Source organism: Aulonocara stuartgranti (genome assembly GCF_965226115.1).
Source record: "Aulonocara stuartgranti genome assembly, chromosome: 5".
In the NCBI taxonomy this organism is placed as follows: Eukaryota; Metazoa; Chordata; class Actinopteri; order Cichliformes; family Cichlidae; genus Aulonocara; species Aulonocara stuartgranti.
In genome coordinates, this window is record NC_138943.1 from 19,873,483 (window position 1) to 19,894,333 (window position 20,851).

General features: G+C 38.1%; 2 long non-coding RNA genes across 2 annotated transcripts; both read right to left on the reverse strand.

The window, feature by feature from the left end:
* Positions 1-12,164: 12,164 nt before the first annotated feature.
* On the reverse strand, positions 12,165-13,072 carry LOC309707525. Its single transcript, XR_014277001.1, has 3 exons — positions 12,953-13,072; positions 12,454-12,663; positions 12,165-12,351 (listed from the first exon to the last, which is right to left on the reverse strand). It is a non-coding gene; the product is annotated as an uncharacterized lncRNA (long non-coding RNA).
* A 5,275-nt stretch (positions 13,073-18,347) lies between these two features.
* On the reverse strand, positions 18,348-19,238 carry LOC309706093. The gene is made up of 3 exons (XR_014276674.1): positions 19,164-19,238; positions 18,808-19,059; positions 18,348-18,563 (listed from the first exon to the last, which is right to left on the reverse strand). It is a non-coding gene; the product is annotated as an uncharacterized lncRNA (long non-coding RNA).
* Between the last annotated feature and the right edge of the window lie 1,613 nt (positions 19,239-20,851).

The following is a 20,851-nucleotide window of genomic DNA, read 5'->3' on the forward strand; positions in this document are numbered from 1 at the left end:
CATACTACGACACGACCAAGGAGCTACACCTACAGGTAGATGCATCCAAGTATGGTTTGGGAGCTGTGTTGATGCAGGACGGACACCCAACCACATATGCTTCAAAGACACTGACCCCAACAGTGGTTAACTATGCACAGATCGAAAAAGAAGCGTTTTCACACCTACATATTGAATTGAATTGAAGTGAATTGGAAGAATTAGAGATTTGGATGGATGAATAATTGATTTATATTTCACTTATTTTTAAACAAGTTTCTAAAAATGGATTGAGCCCTTCAGCAAAGAAGAACTGTTGAAAAAGATGTTAGTGTTAAAGAATTTCAAGGGTCAATGTCTCTATGCGCTGATTTCTGTATGTGTACTTATTTACTGTAGGGCTATGTTCCTTTTTGATTTGACACATAATCTGTCTAGCAGGCAGATGAAGCCTAAAAACATTTTTCACTCGAAATGATACGCAGATAGTACGATTAAAATAAATTCAATGGGCGCTCACAGACAATTACATAGGTCTTAATGTGTGGTGCTACAAGGTATAAAAGTATGAACAAAATAAAAACATTTTGTTACTCACTTGTTTCTTGACTGTGACAATATGTCACCATTCACGTAGGAATTAAGAAAGGAAACCTAGAAAAATGAAAAAACGAAATAAGAATAATGGGAAACAGGGAAATTAAAATCTTTTAAACATTAGTGATTTACATTTAATAGTTGGAATTTTACTATTTAAATGTTACAAAAGAGATTAGGGATTGGGATCTTACAGTTGGAAGGATTTAGTGAATTTTATCCCAACTTACCTCTATGTAATTCCACAATCTTCAACTGAAACACTAACAGCTCTGCATATAACCTACGGGGATCTTAGCATTCAGATCTTCCAACCCATCATGCCCTCTGCTTTTATCATGTGATCTCTTACCAATAGTGTATATCAGAACTTGGAATGGAGGATTACTCGTTTGGAACTTTAAATGTAACTTAACTAACATAATTTGCATATCTTCCTTTGGAGATGTTGTTAGTGCGAAGTATCACTCATTTGAATTTATTACTTATGTTATAAAACAAGTTTACATTTTGAACCTAGAATGTCTTTTTAGCATAAATCACATTTGAAATTGGCAAAAAAACAAAAAACAAAAACAAAACACAATTCCCCTCTCGCCCATAAGGGCGTTTGGTCTTACTTATAATATAAGTATTATATTATAAAATGAGGTTTAAACTTGAACCATGAATTCCTTTTTAGCATATATTGCATTTGTAATTTGGCAAAAAAAAACACCCCAAAAACAACAATTCCCCTCTCACTCAGGGCGCTCTGTCCGTCAAGCTCAGGTCTGCTACAAGAAGCCTGGGAGCTTGAGGGCCCTGTGCAGTATTCAATTCATTTTAGGTCAATTTTATTTATGTCGTGCCAAATCACGACAACGGTCACCTCAAGGTGCTTTATATTGTAAGATAGACCCTACAATAATACATACAAAAGATGATTGAGATACAAAAGTATCTTAGTTGTTCCTAGGACTGTGCCCTCTGTATTTCTCAAGCTTCTTGTGTTCCTTCTTCCTGATGTTGCTGTCATTCGGAAATGCTACGTCTAACACTACAGCCATCTTCTTCTGTGATTTCCACAGAAGAAAGAAAACAGTAGAAGTCCAGTTGGTTATCCATCAACATTTTTTCTGTCTGCATCTAGAAGTCCCACAAGATTTTAGTTCGGTCATTCTCCACGACCCTAGTGGGCGTCTCCCATTTTGACTTCCAGGCCATATTGGCACAGATGTTCCTGTGTACTATTCCAGCCACTTGGTTATGATGTTCCATGTATGCTCTACTTGCTAGCATCTTGCACCCTGCTGTTATGTGCTGGATTGTCTCAGGGGCATCTTTACACAGACTTCACATGGGGTTTTGTCTGGTGTGATAGACCCCAGCCTCTATGGACCCTGTTCTCAGAGCTTGTGCCTGTGCTGCCATGATTAGGGTTTTGTTAGCAGCTGGATAGCGTATGTATGTATATGATTAATTTGTAGTTGACAATACTTTGGGTGTCAGTAGGACTACCAAGACACTGTATCAGTAAGTATATCATTTTATCTACTTTATTTAGACTTACCCACAACACTGGTCGTAATTGTTGTATTGTTCATAATGTTTGCACTCCGTGCTGATTGTCCCTTGGTTGAGAGCATGCCTGGATCTAAACCTAGTCAAGCTGGTCATGTCAGTACAGACCACAAGTGTCATGGAGGAGTTTGCTGATATGTTCAAGGGCATATTCCCAGGAGAATGCGACTTACACATTGACCCAGACGCCATGCCCGTCGTGTGTCTCAATCCAGAGAAATGTGTCATAGGTGCCACAGAAGTGAGTTACTTTGGACACAAACTCACCCGGGAGGGCATCCAGCCAGACCCAAAGAAACTACAGGCCATCAAAGACATGCCGGCTCCTGAGAATAAGAATGAGCTAGAGACAATGCTTGGAATACTCTCTTTGCAAGCTCCTTTGACTTGGAATGGCGAACTACCTGTCCAGATTCGCACTGCGACTATCAGAAGTGAACGCACCGCTGCGTCAGCTGCTCAAGCAAGACTTGGAGTTCGTCTGGGATCAGAATCACGACAGAGTCTTCCAGCAAATGAAGCATCTCATAACCAGAGAACCAGGCCCCATACTGGCATACTACGACACGACCAAGGAGCTACACCTACAGGTAGATGCATCCAAGTATGGTTTGGGAGCTGTGTTGATGCAGGACGGACACCCAACCACATATGCTTCAAAGACACTGACCCCAACAGTGGTTAACTATGCACAGATCGAAAAAGAAGCGTTTTCACACCTACATATTGAATTGAATTGAAGTGAATTGGAAGAATTAGAGATTTGGATGGATGAATAATTGATTTATATTTCACTTATTTTTAAACAAGTTTCTAAAAATGGATTGAGCCCTTCAGCAAAGAAGAACTGTTGAAAAAGATGTTAGTGTTAAAGAATTTCAAGGGTCAATGTCTCTATGCGCTGATTTCTGTATGTGTACTTATTTACTGTAGGGCTATGTTCCTTTTTGATTTGACACATAATCTGTCTAGCAGGCAGATGAAGCCTAAAAACATTTTTCACTCGAAATGATACGCAGATAGTACGATTAAAATAAATTCAATGGGCGCTCACAGACAATTACATAGGTCTTAATGTGTGGTGCTACAAGGTATAAAAGTATGAACAAAATAAAAACATTTTGTTACTCACTTGTTTCTTGACTGTGACAATATGTCACCATTCACGTAGGAATTAAGAAAGGAAACCTAGAAAAATGAAAAAACGAAATAAGAATAATGGGAAACAGGGAAATTAAAATCTTTTAAACATTAGTGATTTATATTTAATAGTTGGAATTTTACTATTTAAATGTTACAAAAGAGATTAGGGATTGGGATCTTACAGTTGGAAGGATTTAGTGAATTTTATCCCAACTTACCTCTATGTAATTCCACAATCTTCAACTGAAACACTAACAGCTCTGCATATAACCTACGGGGATCTTAGCATTCAGATCTTCCAACCCATCATGCCCTCTGCTTTTATCATGTGATCTCTTACCAATAGTGTATATCTGAACTTGGAATGGAGGATTACTCGTTTGGAACTTTAAATGTAACTTAACTAACATAATTTGCATATCTTCCTTTGGAGATGTTGTTAGTGCGAAGTATCACTCATTTGAATTTATTACTTATGTTATAAAACAAGTTTACATTTTGAACCTAGAATGTCTTTTTAGCATAAATCACATTTGAAATTGGCAAAAAAACAAAAACAAAACACAATTCCCCTCTCGCCCATAAGGGCGTTTGGTCTTACTTATAATACAAGTATTATATTATAAAATGAGGTTTAAACTTGAACCATGAATTCCTTTTTAGCATATATTGCATTTGTAATTTGGCAAAAAAAACCACCCAAAAAACAACAATTCCCCTCTCACTCAGGGCGCTCTGTCCATCAAGCTCAGGTCTGCTACAAGAAGCCTGGGAGCTTGAGGACCCTGTGCAGTATTCAATTCATTTTAGGTCAATTTTATTTATGTCGTGCCAAATCACGACAACGGTCACCTCAAGGTGCTTTATATTGTAAGATAGACCCTACAATAATACATACAAAAGATGATTGAGATACAAAGGTATCTTAGTTGTTCCTAGGACTGTGCCCTCTGTATTTCTCAAGCTTCTTGTGTTCCTTCTTCCTGATGTTGCTGTCATTCGGAAATGCTACGTCTAACACTACAGCCATCTTCTTCTGTGATTTCCACAGAAGAAAGAAAACAGTAGAAGTCCAGTTGGTTATCCATCAACATTTTTTCTGTCTGCATCTAGAAGTCCCACAAGATTTTAGTTCGGTCATTCTCCACGACCCTAGTGGGCGTCTCCCATTTTGACTTCCAGGCCATATTGGCACAGATGTTCCTGTGTACTATTCCAGCCACTTGGTTATGATGTTCCATGTATGCTCTACTTGCTAGCATCTTGCACCCTGCTGTTATGTGCTGGATTGTCTCAGGGGCATCTTTACACAGACTTCACATGGGGTTTTGTCTGGTGTGATAGACCCCAGCCTCTATGGACCCTGTTCTCAGAGCTTGTGCCTGTGCTGCCATGATTAGGGTTTTGTTAGCAGCTGGATAGCGTATGTATGTATATGATTAATTTGTAGTTGACAATACTTTGGGTGTCAGTAGGACTACCAAGACACTGTATCAGTAAGTATATCATTTTATCTACTTTATTTAGACTTACCCACAACACTGGTCGTAATTGTTGTATTGTTCATAATGTTTGCACTCCGTGCTGATTGTCCCTTGGTTGAGAGCATGCCTGGATCTAAACCTAGTCAAGCTGGTCATGTCAGTACAGACCACAAGTGTCATGGAGGAGTTTGCTGATATGTTCAAGGGCATATTCCCAGGAGAATGCGACTTACACATTGACCCAGACGCCATGCCCGTCGTGTGTCTCAATCCAGAGAAATGTGTCATAGGTGCCACAGAAGTGAGTTACTTTGGACACAAACTCACCCGGGAGGGCATCCAGCCAGACCCAAAGAAACTACAGGCCATCAAAGACATGCCGGCTCCTGAGAATAAGAATGAGCTAGAGACAATGCTTGGAATACTCTCTTTGCAAGCTCCTTTGACTTGGAATGGCGAACTACCTGTCCAGATTCGCACTGCGACTATCAGAAGTGAACGCACCGCTGCGTCAGCTGCTCAAGCAAGACTTGGAGTTCGTCTGGGATCAGAATCACGACAGAGTCTTCCAGCAAATGAAGCATCTCATAACCAGAGAACCAGGCCCCATACTGGCATACTACGACACGACCAAGGAGCTACACCTACAGGTAGATGCATCCAAGTATGGTTTGGGAGCTGTGTTGATGCAGGACGGACACCCAACCGCATATGCTTCAAAGACACTGACCCCAACAGTGGTTAACTATGCACAGATCGAAAAAGAAGCGTTTTCACACCTACATATTGAATTGAATTGAAGTGAATTGGAAGAATTAGAGATTTGGATGGATGAATAATTGATTTATATTTCACTTATTTTTAAACAAGTTTCTAAAAATGGATTGAGCCCTTCAGCAAAGAAGAACTGTTGAAAAAGATGTTAGTGTTAAAGAATTTCAAGGGTCAATGTCTCTATGCGCTGATTTCTGTATGTGTACTTATTTACTGTAGGGCTATGTTCCTTTTTGATTTGACACATAATCTGTCTAGCAGGCAGATGAAGCCTAAAAACATTTTTCACTCGAAATGATACGCAGATAGTACGATTAAAATAAATTCAATGGGCGCTCACAGACAATTACATAGGTCTTAATGTGTGGTGCTACAAGGTATAAAAGTATGAACAAAATAAAAACATTTTGTTACTCACTTGTTTCTTGACTGTGACAATATGTCACCATTCACGTAGGAATTAAGAAAGGAAACCTAAAAAAGTGAAAAAACGAAATAAGAATAATGGGAAACAGGGAAATTAAAATCTTTTAAACATTAGTGATTTATATTTAATAGTTGGAATTTTACTATTTAAATGTTACAAAAGAGATTAGGGATTGGGATCTTACAGTTGGAAGGATTTAGTGAATTTTATCCCAACTTACCTCTATGTAATTCCACAATCTTCAACTGAAACACTAACAGCTCTGCATATAACCTACGGGGATCTTAGCATTCAGATCTTCCAACCCATCATGCCCTCTGCTTTTATCATGTGATCTCTTACCAATAGTGTATATCTGAACTTGGAATGGAGGATTACTCGTTTGGAACTTTAAATGTAAACAATGTAATTGACTTAATGGACATAATTTGCATATCTTCCTTTGGAGATGTTGTTAGTGCGAAGTATCACTCATTTGAATTTATTACTTATGTTATAAAACAAGTTTAAATTTTGAACCTAGAATGTCTTTTTAGCATAAATCACATTTGAAATTGGCAAACAAACAAAAAACAAAAACAAAACACAATTCCCCTCTCGCCCATAAGGGCGCTCTATCCTACAAGCTCAAATCTGCTACCAGAGGCCTGGGAGCTTGAGGGCCATGCGCAGTATCTTGGCTGTTCCTAGGATGGTGCACTTCTGGACAGAGATCATAGATGATGTTCCTGGGATCTGCTGGAGCCACTCGCCTAGCTTGAGAGTCAGCACACCTAGTGCTCCGATTACCAATAGGACCACTGTTACCTTCACCCACCATTCTTCTCGATCTCTTCTCTGAGACTTATGTATTTCTCAAGTTTCTTTCTTCCTAATTTTGCTGTCATTCGGAAATGCTATGTCTGTCACCACAGCTGTCTTCTTCTTTTATTCCATCACCACTATGTCTGGTTTGTAAGCCATCACCATTTTGTCCGTCTACATCTGGAAGTCCCACAAGATTTTAGTTCGGTCATTCTCCACGACCCCAGTGGGCGTCTCCCAATTTGACTTCCAGGCCGTATTCAGCACAGATGTTTCTGTATAGTTTTCCAGCCAATTGTTTATGGCGTTCCAAGTATGCCCTGCCTGCTAGTAGGAGTGGGTTTTGATTATTGATTTATTGATTAAAATCAATTAAAATTAAAATGTTTGTATGTGTATGTATGTATGTGTGCGTGTGTGTGTGTGTGTGTGTATATATATATATATATATATGTGCGTGTGTGTGTGTGTGTGTGTGTGTGTGTGTGTGTGTGAACCGTTCGATACAGTGCTTTCGGTTCGGTACGCATATGTATCAAACAATACAACATTTTTATTTATTTTATCAACCTTTCATCTGACGATGCTGTCTGTGTTGAGCGCTCAGTGGATCTGCGTTCGACTACTCCGCCTAGGCTCCACTGAGCGCAGCGCAAGCTAGCAAGACAGAAGCTAAACTCATTGCAACATGGCAACTGCCTCAACGCTACCCGAAATTGAACCTCCGCCATCCTCATTCAGATCTGGTGTTTGGAACTATCTTGGTTTTCATGTGAAGTATGACCCTGTTGGTAAGCGCATCATGGAAAAAAGTAAAACAGTATGTCGGATGTGCCACGCAATGCTCAATTTGTGGGAACTAGTGCGTTAGCGCAGTTAGCTCGTTAACGTCCAGCCCCAAGCACGGGCAATCTTGTTAACAGAGATTTGCCACGTTATGGCGTTAATGTCATTTTAACGTGATTAAGACTCGACTGTACACAGTGTTCGTGTTTTCCTCCAAAAACAATAAGTTCCGTTGGAGCAGTCTTTCAACGCCTCTCTCTGTGTCTCGCAAACAAAGTTGACCCACACAACAAAGTAAAGCTATTTTTTAGCTACGAGCCGACACAGAACCCACCGTATTAGCCAGAGGTCCCTTTACTATGGTTCGGAGCCGCGGACCTTCAGTAACAGTAATAAATCACACAGCAATAGTACATTCACGTTGTTGTAAACAGCATGATAATATATTAAGTAATCCAAAGTATTCAGAATACGTTACTCTCATTGAGTAACGTAACGGAATACGTTACAGAATACATTTTGGGGCATGTATTCTGTATTCTGTAATGGAATACATTTTAAAAGTAACCTTCCCAACACTGGTTTTGTGTTAATTCTGATTTTGGTATTAGTTCTTAGGGTTTGGTTCTTGTGGTTAGTGTTTGAGTGTTTTTATCAGCCCTACCTGTGTCGGTCCTCTATGTTCATTCACTATGTTCCTCTGCGTCTCTCTGTCCAGCCTTCCTCATCTCCCATCTCTGAGTTTCTCCCACTGACCTTATGTTCCAGGTTTGTTTGTCCTCCCTGTTTTTTTCATGTGTGTAATTGCCCTTAGCTGTATCTCCCAGCTGTTCCTTGTTCTCCTTGTGTATTTATTGTTTGTTTTACCTCCGTTTCTTGTTGCGTCAACCCCTCACAGTGTGTGTTTTCTCCCCCCTCCTAGTTCCCTGTGTTCCCAGTGTAGCTCCCTCGTGTCCTTGGTTTTTGATTTGAGTTTCTTGTTTATGGCTCCTTGTTTTAGTTCAGTACGTGTGTTTTTTCAGGCAATAAAGCTGAGTTCATCCCTCCTCGTGTATGAGTCCTGTGTTTGGGTTCTATTTCCTGTCAGCCACACAGTGAAACATTACAAATTTGGTGCAGTATCAACAGTTGTGATATTCAAACATTATGTAATGGAAAGAATTGCACCAAAATGAGTCAAAATGTGATGGGCCAAAATTATAATGTACTCACATGTATATATAGTGTAATTGCAGACTTACTAATCATTTTAGGTCTTTTAGACAGCAAGTCACATTTTAATCACACAGAACACGGAACTTTATTCAAAACAAATTATGTTTTTTCTTTCACAATGTGGATTTCCAAATGAGTCACATTTCACACTAATGTGATTCCTAAAGGATGATATGCAAATTAGTAGATTTGATTACACAGTTACTTTAATGACAGATACAATTCCTCAGAAGTCATCCTCAATTCCAAGTCACAGTGTCTTATAACAGACAGCGGAAATCGATCATCTGATTTGCTAGTAGATAGTGATGTCAGCCAAAGTCTGGAGAAGTATAATTTGTTAAGTGGTGAGTCCAGTCAGCATTCTATTTATTATAATTACTAATTCTTATGTTTTTTGTTTCATTTTTTTAATCCCAATCAGTAGGGCTTCCAGTTTAGACATACAAATCAACAATTCTTCCAATTTTTTGACTGAAATCTTTAGAGCTTCCACTTATAGAATAAAATTCACTACTTCTTCCAAGATAGTAATAATTATTTCCTCTGCATGCAGCTTATCTTTGGAACTGGTTTCTGTCACAAGCAGAACAATAAGGACGAACAATGTCAGGTATGTACAAGTGTTGGTTCTACATATGTTTGATTTCCTCAGATTCAGTGGTCCCAAATGATTTTGTGTAATTAATTCAACAAACCTAATGAATTGCATTTGGTTACCATCCTTTAGGAATCTTGTTAGTGTACTATAACTTTAATCTGGAATTACAAAGAAAAGAATAAAACAAATTTTTTGAATAAAGGATTTTTTGAATCTACAGTTAAAATGGGACTTTTAATCTATGATTCATGTGCTATGTGCTTATGTGTTTCTTTCTGTTCTCAAACTGATCTCCCTGTGTGAGCTCAGTCTTGGAGGAGTTCTTTTTTCTCTTCGTCTTTCCTCGTGTTGTGGATTTTCCATTATTATACCTCTCGGACCTGTCTTCCCCATGTGATGTTTGTGTAATGTATGTATGGTCGGAAGGGTAAGCTGGCGCTGGCAAAAGGTCGGCACCCTTAAACCAATTTCCTTCGGGGTCAACCTTTGGGATCAATAAAGTTTTATTGAATTGAATTGATATGCAGACAGAATCCCAGCCGGTCACAGCACATGGCAGCCCCTCTGTGAGCCTGGTAGTGCTGGAGGTTTCTTCCTGTTAAAAGGAAGGTTTTCGTTGCCACTGTCACCATAGCTTTTGCTCACAAGGGCCATAGTCATTTTTTTTCTGTTTTCTTGATATTATTGTAAGGGTCGTTACCTTTCCAAGCAGCTCGAAGAAACTGTTGGTGGAATTTGGCACTATATGGCACTAAGCAAAACTGAATTGAATTGAGTTCACATCTGACAATAAATAATCAATCACCAACCAATTAGATATATATTTCTGACTAATCTTGACCTCTTAACTGTTTGTGTGTGTGTGTGCGTGTGTGGTGGTCATATTTGTATGTCTTGTCTAGCATTTATTTTTCTTTCCCATAATTAGAACTCCTTGGCTGCAAAGACAAATTTATGGTGGCGATTCTAAGTGTCTTTTGCAATCTTTTTTTTATTTTTTATTAATGATTTGTTGTATTCCTGTGCTCCATGAATTTACAGTGGATGGAACGTCATTGCTCTGAAACTGAGACCCTTGAAGAGCTGCAACAACCTCCCTGGTTCCAGCTTGATCCACTAACTCTGATTGGAGAACCTTCAAATAAATAGGAATACCCATTAGGAATTTTATGTGTAACTAATACAACTAACTTAATAACAAGATTTGCACAGCTACCATTAGGAATCATTTTATTTGAAATTATACCTTGTAAAAGAAATCAATAAACTTTGACTCTGTACTATTAAATAAAATGTTTCACAAATGCCCATTTTTTTCTTTTTAACTAATCTCACATAACTTTATTAATCCCAAAAAGGGCCATTTTTGTCTGCTCATTCACACAACCTATAAAAATTAATGATCATAAATATGAATCCAAACGACCCCTGTCAGCATTTAGTAGTCTAACAGCTAAAGATTAGTACAAATATATTACATTGCATTTTTTGCTTAGTCTTGGGAACAACAATGAGCATCACATTTGGATTCACCTGTAGTTTTCTTTTCTTGTCTGCATTTTGAACCACCATAAATCTTGATGTTAGACAACCTTTGACATCCCGCATTAACCCAGTGTGAGAATGAAGACACACAATTTTGATATTTGTAAAGAAATAAACTTTATTGAACTTCCTTTTAATCTGCATTTATTTACTTAGATGTATTTGTTGGAATGGAGCAGGAGAAAGACCACCATATAGAATAAAATGGTTGCAGCTGCAACTGCAAGTAGTATCCACCAGGTCAATGGATCCAATAATTGCCCACATGTACATCTAAAACATTTATGAGGATAGAATGTTAGTGGATGTATTCTTTTATTGTGGTAAGTATCTCTGTGTAACAAAGACAAACTGCTCTTGCCTGTAATGTTCTCCTGTAAGATTCTCATCTTGTAGGCTCAGACCAATGCGCACTTCATTGTCAGCATTTTGCAGCTGTATTTCCACTGCATGAAGGACAAATAAAAATCTTAGGAATACCATGTGGGACCACTGAATCTCAGGAATCAAACATATGTAGAACTAACACTTGTACATACCTGACATTGTTCTTCCTTCTTCTGCATGTGATGAAGCCAAGTTTCCAAAGATAAGACACATACAGAGGAAATAACCATTACTATCTTGGAAGAATTAGTGATTTTTATTCTATAAGTGGAAGATCTAAATATTAGAATGGAAAATCTGGAAGAAATATTGATTTGTATTCTAACAATTTGAAGAACTAGAGATTAATATCATAAAAATTATAGCATTAGTGATTTTGATTGAACTTACCTTGAAGCAAATCTCTTCCAGTCTGCTGTATTCTTACCACACTCTGACATCACTGCCCCTCCCACCCAAACTCATGACTATAAAGACCTTTCAGCCAATCACATTATTAATTCTGCCTATATTACCAGGTACTAGTACTTGGAATTGAAGATGATTCGCTTGGAGTCTTTTCTGTAATTATAATAAATAACATTCAGTGAATCTGTTTTGTGAATCTTATTAGTGTACTGTAACTTTAATCTGGAATTACACCTTTTCAAACAAATTATTAAACTTGTTTTTTTAAGTGTTGTTTTAATCTACAGTTAAAATGGGACTTTTAATCTATAGTGCTTCAAGTAGTAAGTAGGTATATAACAGTATTATATAAGAAGGATTACATTACAATGCTGCTCCTCATGTTGTGATTCAGCTGCAAATCTTTGCATTATATTCTTTTTGAATACCATGACTGTGGACTTTTCCCATCCTCCATCAGTGTGAGAAAGAAAACACAGGATTTTGCAGTTGAACAACAAGAACTTTATTGAACTTTATCTGAACATTGTTGTATATGAACATATGTGTGCAGGTGCATGCATGCTTGTGTGTGTGTAGCTATGTTTGTGTGTCTTTATTGGCAGTCATTTTCCTTTCCCATCAGCAACACCGTCTGCCTGCAAAGACAAATGAAGAGAGGAGATTCTTAGTATTTGATGCAGTAACTCATTTCATCTGATATTTCATTTCTTGTTGGCTGTGTTACTCTGTTAACTTACATTCACTGGCACACCATCATTGCTGGACTGAGGCTCTTTAACAGCTTCAGAAATCTCCAACTTCCTAGTTTCATCCTGTGGCTGCAGGTCATCTTTTTCCACCAGTTGTGGTTTATTGCTTTTCACAGGGTTCTGAGGAATAGGAGTCGTCCCTCTTCTATCCATTTTTCTCTTCTTGTGAGGAGCCCACTTGACTAAGGACTTGCAATACTGTGTTGAAAGAGAAATTATTTTTTAAAAATACATAAAATATAAACAAAAACATTAAATTCAGTTCAGATGTTTGGTGCACATAGCGTGGCATGTTTCCAAAGACACACTGCATACAGAGGACATCAGCACAATGTTGGAAGCATTAGTGATGTATATTACATAACTGGAATGTCCAGGGACAGGGATGAAAATTATGGAAGTTTAGCTATTTGTATTGTATCATTGGAAGGACTAAGGATTAGGATCATAACAAAAGGAAAGAATTAGTGGTTAGGATTGCACTTACCTTGAAACAAATCTTTGCCAGTCTGCTGTACTCTCATCACAGTCTGACGTTATTGCTCCTCCCCCCAAAGTTCATGATGAGTCAGATCCTTCAGCCAATCACACGATCTAATTTACCAACATAGTTGATGGTACCAGTACTTGGAATGGAAGACGACTTGTTTGGAATCTTTTCTATAATTAAATTAAATTAAATTAAATTAAATTAAATTAAATTAAATTAAATTAAATTAATATATTAACAGCTTTTAGGAATTTGGTTAGTGCAACAATTAACTCTTTTGAATTCACACCTAGTTAAAATGATCTTTGAATCTCGAAATGCTTGCTGGTAGATACTCCAATAAAATAGCTTCAAACAGACGTGTTTATGAACTCATTGGCAGCAGTACACAATTACATCTAAGTTAGAAAATAAGAATTTTAGGAATGTAACACAGTTTAATATAATTTGTAGATTACAACCTATAGTCTGACTAATTTCTTATCTGACTTTTGGACATATAAAGTTATTTTGCAATGCAGGAAAGCATGACAGGAAAAGAATGGATGCTGTGATGTCAGATATAAATCAAAGGGATAGACATCTCTATCTGATCAGTGTGATGTGGAGATTAGGACAAGCTATGTGGAATGAACCACATTAACAGTGATCGAAAAAAAGGAAATGTGAAATCAATAAATTGATCCCACACGTTTTCCGTTATCATTATCCAGTGGATCTAAGTGTCTTTTTGACTTGCTCACTTGCTTTTGAGTGAATTTTGTCTCTGTGGATACTTGGGTTTCCTCCAACAGTACAGAAAAGTTTCGTGTTAGGCTTATTGGTGATTCCGAACCAGCCATGGATAGAAAATGGTTTAAATGAAAAAAAAAAATAAAATGCTGTCCAAATGTATGGTTAATTGAATTCAAAATCCTGCTCCTCACATACAAGGTCTTAAATAATCAGGCCCCATCTTATCTTAATGACCTTGTAGTACCATATCACCCTATTAGAGCACTTCGCTTTCACACTGCAGGCCTACTTGTTGTTCCTAGAGTATTTAAAAGTAGAATGGGAGGCAGAGCCTTCAGTTTTCAGGCCCCTCTTCTGTGGAACCAGCTTCCAGTTTGGATTCAGGAGACAGACACTATCTTTACTTTTAAGATTAGGCTTAAAACTTTCCTTTTTGCTAAAGCATATAGTTAGGGCTGGACCAGGTGACCCTGAATCCTCCCTTAGTTATGCTGCAATAGACATAGGCTGCTGGGGGATTCCCATGATGCATTGAGTTTTTCCTTTCCAGTCACCTTTCTCACTCACTATGTGTTAATAGACCTCTCTGCATTGAATCATATCTGTTATTAACCTCTGTCTCTCTTCCACAGCATGTCTTTATCCTGTCTTCCTTCTCTCACCCCAACCGATCACAGCAGATGGCCGCCCCTCCCTGAGCCTGGTTCTGCCGGAGGTTTCTACCTGTTAAAAGGGAGTTTTTCCTTCCCACTGTTGCCAAAGTGCTTGCTCATAGGGGGTCATATGATTGTTGGGTTTTTCTCTGTATCTATGAAGCGCCTTGAGGCGACTTTTGTTGTGATTTGGCGCTATATAAATAAAACTGAATTGAATTGAATTGAATTAAAATCTGATGTGGTCGTGGCTTGCAGTACCACTGCAGGTGAGATGGACGCACCTCTATGATCTGCATCTACGATCTAGCCTCACAACCTTAAAAGCTGTACCGGGTCCTGTATCAAGGGATGTTGCGGAGATGTCGAATAAACCATGATGAAAAGCTTGAAAATGTCACTGGGCCTGCAGTGGTTTGTTACAGTGGTGCCAAAACCCAGGATAGTGGGCACTGCAGACCCACAAGCGGGCTAGCAAGGGGCCTAGCACTGTCTCTCCCCCAAAGTTTGCTGTTATACTCAAAACAATCTTTAGCCAATCAGAGAACTGAATTCTGCTGTGTTTTATTGGGTACTGGACCTTGGAAAGTAGAAATACCCATTAGAAATTTTATGTGTAACTAATACAACTTAATTAACAGGATTTGCACAGCTACCATTAGAAATATTTTTATTTGAAATTATACCTCGTAAAAGAAATCAATAAACTTTGACTCTGTAGTATTGATTAAAGTGCTGTACGAATGTTCACATAAACAACGGCTTTTTATCCGAGTTGCTATTATTAGTTGTTGTAGTATTTTATATTAATGATCAGAATCAGATACATGGCCAGCCTTGTGGGATTTTGAACAGCTGTAGCCGCTTCTTGTTCTTCTATAGCCCAGGTCCAAGCCAGCTCCAATCAGCCAGAACTCTGTTATCATGGTTCTGAATTGGTAGATGTCGTTCAATGTCCTCCATCAAGAGTGTCACCAGACACCCAATGCAATAGACCATTGAGTATCCAGCAGCAAATGTCTCTGCAGAACAATCGGCTCTCCCAAGCCCAGGAGTTGTCAGTTTCGTTAAGGGATCAGTTGATCAAATCCATAATTCTTCTTTAGGTTTATAGAGAACAAGTCTGGGAGACTCTCTTAGGGTTAGAGAATGAGCAAGACCATACAAAAGACATGAGAAGCCAAGCAGGTACAATAAGGGAGAGGGAGAAGGAGAAAGTGCAACTGCCAAGCGTTTCACAGTATGTAAATTACGCTGAATGTTTTGGACATGAATTGAGCTGCTTTTTGGGAATGACCTCGAAGGGGACTGGAGGCAGCTCCCCAGCATGGTAGATTCAAATGTACTAATGAGACATGAAGAATTGAAAGAATTGAAAAAAGCAAATAGGAAGGTGGGGCACGAAAACAAGAACGAACAGCTTGTACAAGTGGGGGGTCATATAGATAAGACCCAGAAGGGGTATGTTTGGAGGCATGGTCCTGCTCCTGAATTTCAGACAATGCATCTTGAATAAGTGGAAGATCTAAAGATTAGGGTGGAAAAATTGGAAGAATTGTTGATTGTATGGGAATATTGGAAGCGCTAGTGATTGGGATGAAAGGAAGAAGAAGAATCAATAGTAATTAGGATCAATACAATGCTGACTGGACTCACCACTTAACAAATTGTTCTTCTCCAGACTTCAGCTGACATCACTCTGACATCACTATCTACCAGTAAATCAGATGATCGATTTATGCTGTCTGTTATAAGACAATTTTAATTGAGGATGATTTGTGAGGAATTGCATGTGTCATTAAAGTAACTGTCTAATTCAATCTACTAATTTGCATATTATCCTTTAGGAACCACATTAGTGTGAAATGTGACTCATTTGGAAATCCACATTGTGAAAGAAAAAACATAATTTGTACATAATCTGCTGACATCACCATTAACATCACTGACTTTTACCAAATCAGATGACTGATTCTGCTATGTATTATAGGGTATTGTTACTTGGAATCAGATATAATTTGTGAGGACTTCATCCTTTAGCAACCCTGCCTGAATAATATGAGTTATTTGGAATTACAGCTTAGAAATGAAATCCATGACTAATGATTGTTGAACAAAGACACATGATTTTCAAATATAACTGAAAGATTTTTATTATTGCATTTGGCATTTGTTTTCAACAACTTATATATATCAGCATTGTTCGTTTTTAACAAGTTTTATTTTAAAAGTAAGAAATAAAAACAATAACTTACCTTAACAAAAAAGAAGACTCTCACATGCAAAAGTGAGTAAATTCTAGAAAAAAAACCCTCAGAGCAACTGTGTAAAATCACATGATAACAAAGTTTTCAAAATGTAGAAAGACAAACTGTCAGAAGATCAGAGTAAAATCAACAACAACCAAAAATGTTTTTCTTATCTTTTCCTCTGACTCTTTGTATGGCTTTTTGTCTTTTGCTGGTATCTTTAGGTGCCTCTTTAGTCTTGTGACTTCTGAGCATCTTTGGACTTAACAACTGTTTTGCAGTCAGGCTCTTTGGTCTTTTTCTTTCTCGCTTGTTGCCCTTTTGCCTTGTTTCTTTGCTTTCATCACACTTCGGCAAAGAGCTTTTCTTCATTAGAGACCTTTTCCTCTTTTTTGGGTGTGCCACTGGAGACTCATAGCTAGTCCCAGGGCCATCTTCTTTTACTCTAACTGTGTCTTTGTTTTCAGTTGTTCCTTCTTCTCTCAAATCGTTTTTTTCTTTAACCCTGGTCTCCATCTGTGGTCCCTGTTCCTTTATGTCTTTGTCCTCTGTTCTCAGTGCTTTGTCTTTGTCTGTAGTCTCTGTCTGTGTTCTCATTCCTTCCTCTGTTGTTCCTTCTGATCTCAAATCGTTTTTTTCTTCAGCTGTGGTCTCCATCTGTGGTCTCTGTTCCTTTATGTCTTTGTCCTCTGTGCTGAGTGCTTTGTCTTTTTCTGTAGTATCTGTCTGTGGTCTCATTCCTTCCTCTGTTGTTCCTTCTGATCGCAAATTATTTTTTTCTTTAGCTGTGGTCTCCATCTGTGGTCTCTGTTCCTTTATGTCTTTGTCCTCTGTGCTGAGTGCTTTGTCTTTTTCTGTAGTATCTGTCTGTGGTCTCATTCCTTCCTCTGTTGTAACTCCTGCTCTCAAAATGTTTTTTTCTTTGACCGCGGTCTCCATCTGTGGTCTCTGTTCCTTTATGTCTGTGTCCTCTGTGCTGAGTGCTTTGTCTTTTTCTGTAGTCTCTGTCTGTGTTCTCATTCCTTCCTCTGTTGTTCCTTCTGATCTCAAATTGCATTTTTCCTCGGTTGTTGTCTTTTTCTGTGGTCCATGTTTATCTCTGCCTATGTCCTCTGTGCTCATTCCTTTTATTTTTTCTGTAGTTTTTCTCACTACTCCACTGGAAACTTCTTGGTCTATGTCTGTTGTGTTCAACAAGGGACCATTTTCATCTTCAGCTTTGTCTTCTTCGTTATCTGTAGTCACTGTTTCCATACTGTTTTCATTTTCACTCAAACTTTCTGGCCTCAAGGCTTCATTGTCTTCATCTATTGTCTCTGTTTGTGTTTGGTTCACACCCTCAGTTGTTTCCTTTGGTCTAACAACTTTTTGTATTTGTGTTTGGATTGCATTTCTTTCTAAGATAATTTTAGGATATTCCCAACATTTGAACTTGTTTTTAAGAAACTGAGTATGACTATACAAGTCTCCTCTGTCCTTTGTGGCTTTTCCCTTTTCTTTAGCATTATCTTTACCTTTGGTGGATCCCAATGTACCTGCTGCTGTAAGGTCAATGTGTTCATGGTTATCATCATAATCTTCACTTTCACTACTCTCTGTAGTCACTTTTGCTCTTCCCCTGCCACTCTGTTTATGTCGGTGTTTTCCAGATGTGTCTGTGTCAATGGTATTTGCGTGCTGTTTGGTCTTCTTTTTCACAATTTCTCCTCTTGTGGTATTTTGACTAGACTTTCTTTTCTTTGGTCCAGCATATCTTCTCTGCAACACATCTTCATTGTCTTCTGAGGTTGTAGATTCCTCAGAGTCTCTGGTTCTATTGTTCACAGCAAGTGCCTTTGCAGCATTGTTGCGGCACTTGAAGGCTTCGTCAAAGTTTAAATCTGCCTCATAAGGTCTCTCTGCAGTTGCGTCAGAATAGCACATCATCCGGTGGACTTGTACCTTGCTTTGGGTTCCCAAGGATCTCCCACTCTACAAATGTAAACATTAAATAATGTTATTAATTGCACTAACATTTGACATTTTCAAGGAGATTTGCAGAGCTAAGGACAGAACCACAAAAAGAAGTACAACAGAAGACAATATAAAGAAAAAGAAATGTCCTTTCAACATTATAACACTGGGAGTAAAACCAGGAAGGGTGACTTTTTATATCATCCCTCTAAAAGGATAGGAAGGTAAAACACTGAATCACCATAAAGTGGAAACTACTCACAAAAGTGCTGATGCTGCTCCTAATCATAGAGAAGGTTGGTTTTCCTGGGATACCAAACTTCCTCCATGCATCTTGGAATGATGTCAGCATCTTAGCATAAGGCCCTCCATTGGTGTTGGCAAAAATCAATTGTGATGATACACCAGGGTATCTGTGGCGGTGGTACACAAAGCGGTGAAACCATATGTATTCGTCTTTCGTTAGGGGAACAAGTGCATGGCCAAATGTTTCCTTGGTCTTGTGCTCTTTTACCTGTAAAAGAATCAGCAACTAAATTACATTGCACACAGTCATTGATGTCGCTGGTAAGAAAATATCTTTAATCAGGGAGAGAAATAATTGCTTAATGATTTTACTCTGATTATCCGCCGGCCATCACCATCCGCTTCAGCAGTGCCAACTTCCTCAACTGTCATATTTGATATGACGCCTCTTCTGTGCCCAGTTGTGCAGATGACAAATCCAGCCAGAAGACCATAGAACCAGTCTAGGTTCTCAGGTGTGGGATTTTTCTCAAGCTCGACTATTGAGTAACATAGAGGTTGCACAGTAAGACACAAGGGATAGGGAAGCATATCCATTATATTGCTATATACCCCCCCTAATATAATCCTATATAAACATCACAAATGCTACTGTTTGTATATGTATTATATATTTGAAGAAAAATCAAAAAGTCCAACAAGTGATTATAAATGAGCAGTCTGTTATAATTGAAAGCAAAAAGTTCTGTCATATATTTCTGTAAATCTGAGATTCTGAACTATATATACATACAGATTACAGCTGGTAAGTAAATATTATATAATTTCTCATTAACAGAGATATTATTGGGGTTATTAGAGTTGTCCTTATGGAGAAATGAACTACACACTTACCAAGTGCTTCAGGGATGTGTGTGGTGGCCTTCTTGAGAAAATCAGTGATGTGGACAGGATCTACAAGCATTTCTAAAAGACACAGAATGTTTTTATGTTCCTGCAGCTCCAGTCATGCTCATTCATGCTGCACGCAATGATGTAAATATAAAACAGGTTGTAGTTTAGACCTAATTTTTTTCAAAAAATTATTTTGTAAGGAAGAAGAACTGGCGACCAGAGCTCACAGTATATGAAAATGAATTGGATTGCCATTTTGAACTTAAATCTTACTTTCCAATCCAGAATATTAACCGTTTCAATTTATTTATCCTACTTCCTAAACTTTCCAAGTTTACCAAGCTTAGTACTGTGAAAAAAGGAAATATCAATATCCTAAATTTTGATAGGCTCATTTCCTTGACCATTTTTGTCTTTGTGTTTTTTGACAGTATAGTTCATTTTATCAGTAGGTATCTTTAATTTGATTACTAGTTTGCTTATTGTTTAGATAGACATATTTTATATTTTTTCTTTCTGCATTTGTATGTTTAGTTTTGTTTCCCCACTGGTTAGTTGCTGGTCATGTCTCCTGTTTTTGGTGACATTTTTCTTTTGTTTAGTATAACTTTTACCCCTCACTTTCAACCTACCACAGATGTAGACAATTTTGTTGTCTACATCTGTGGTAGGTTCTCTCAGCTATCTTTACTTCCCTCTTACTTTGGAATAAGTAGCTTTGGTGTGCCACTGTTTCCTTGTGGTGACAAACTGTTTTGCTGCCTGCCTGTTTGTGTCACTCTGCATTTCCTAGTTTCTGTTTACTTTCTATTTTGTACAATGTATACCTTTGCAGTGTACAAAATATATACTTAAATACAATTTATACCTTACATTATAACATGTTGAGTCCTCTTTCCTCACTACATCACAGTAATGACATCATAACATTTATAAATAATGTATTTATTACACATTCTAGGTAACAACAATGATGAATAAGTAGTAAAGTTGGATCTTACGTGATTTTTTGATCCGGATGGCTTGCCTGTGGGTGTGTAACTCCCTTCTGCTCTTCTTCATTTCCAACTGAAGTGCAAATAAAGTCCCCTTTAAAGCCTTACGGGAGGCTCTGACCTCTGGCAGTTGTGCATCAATTAGAAATTTCAAGAACGCCCTCACATTTC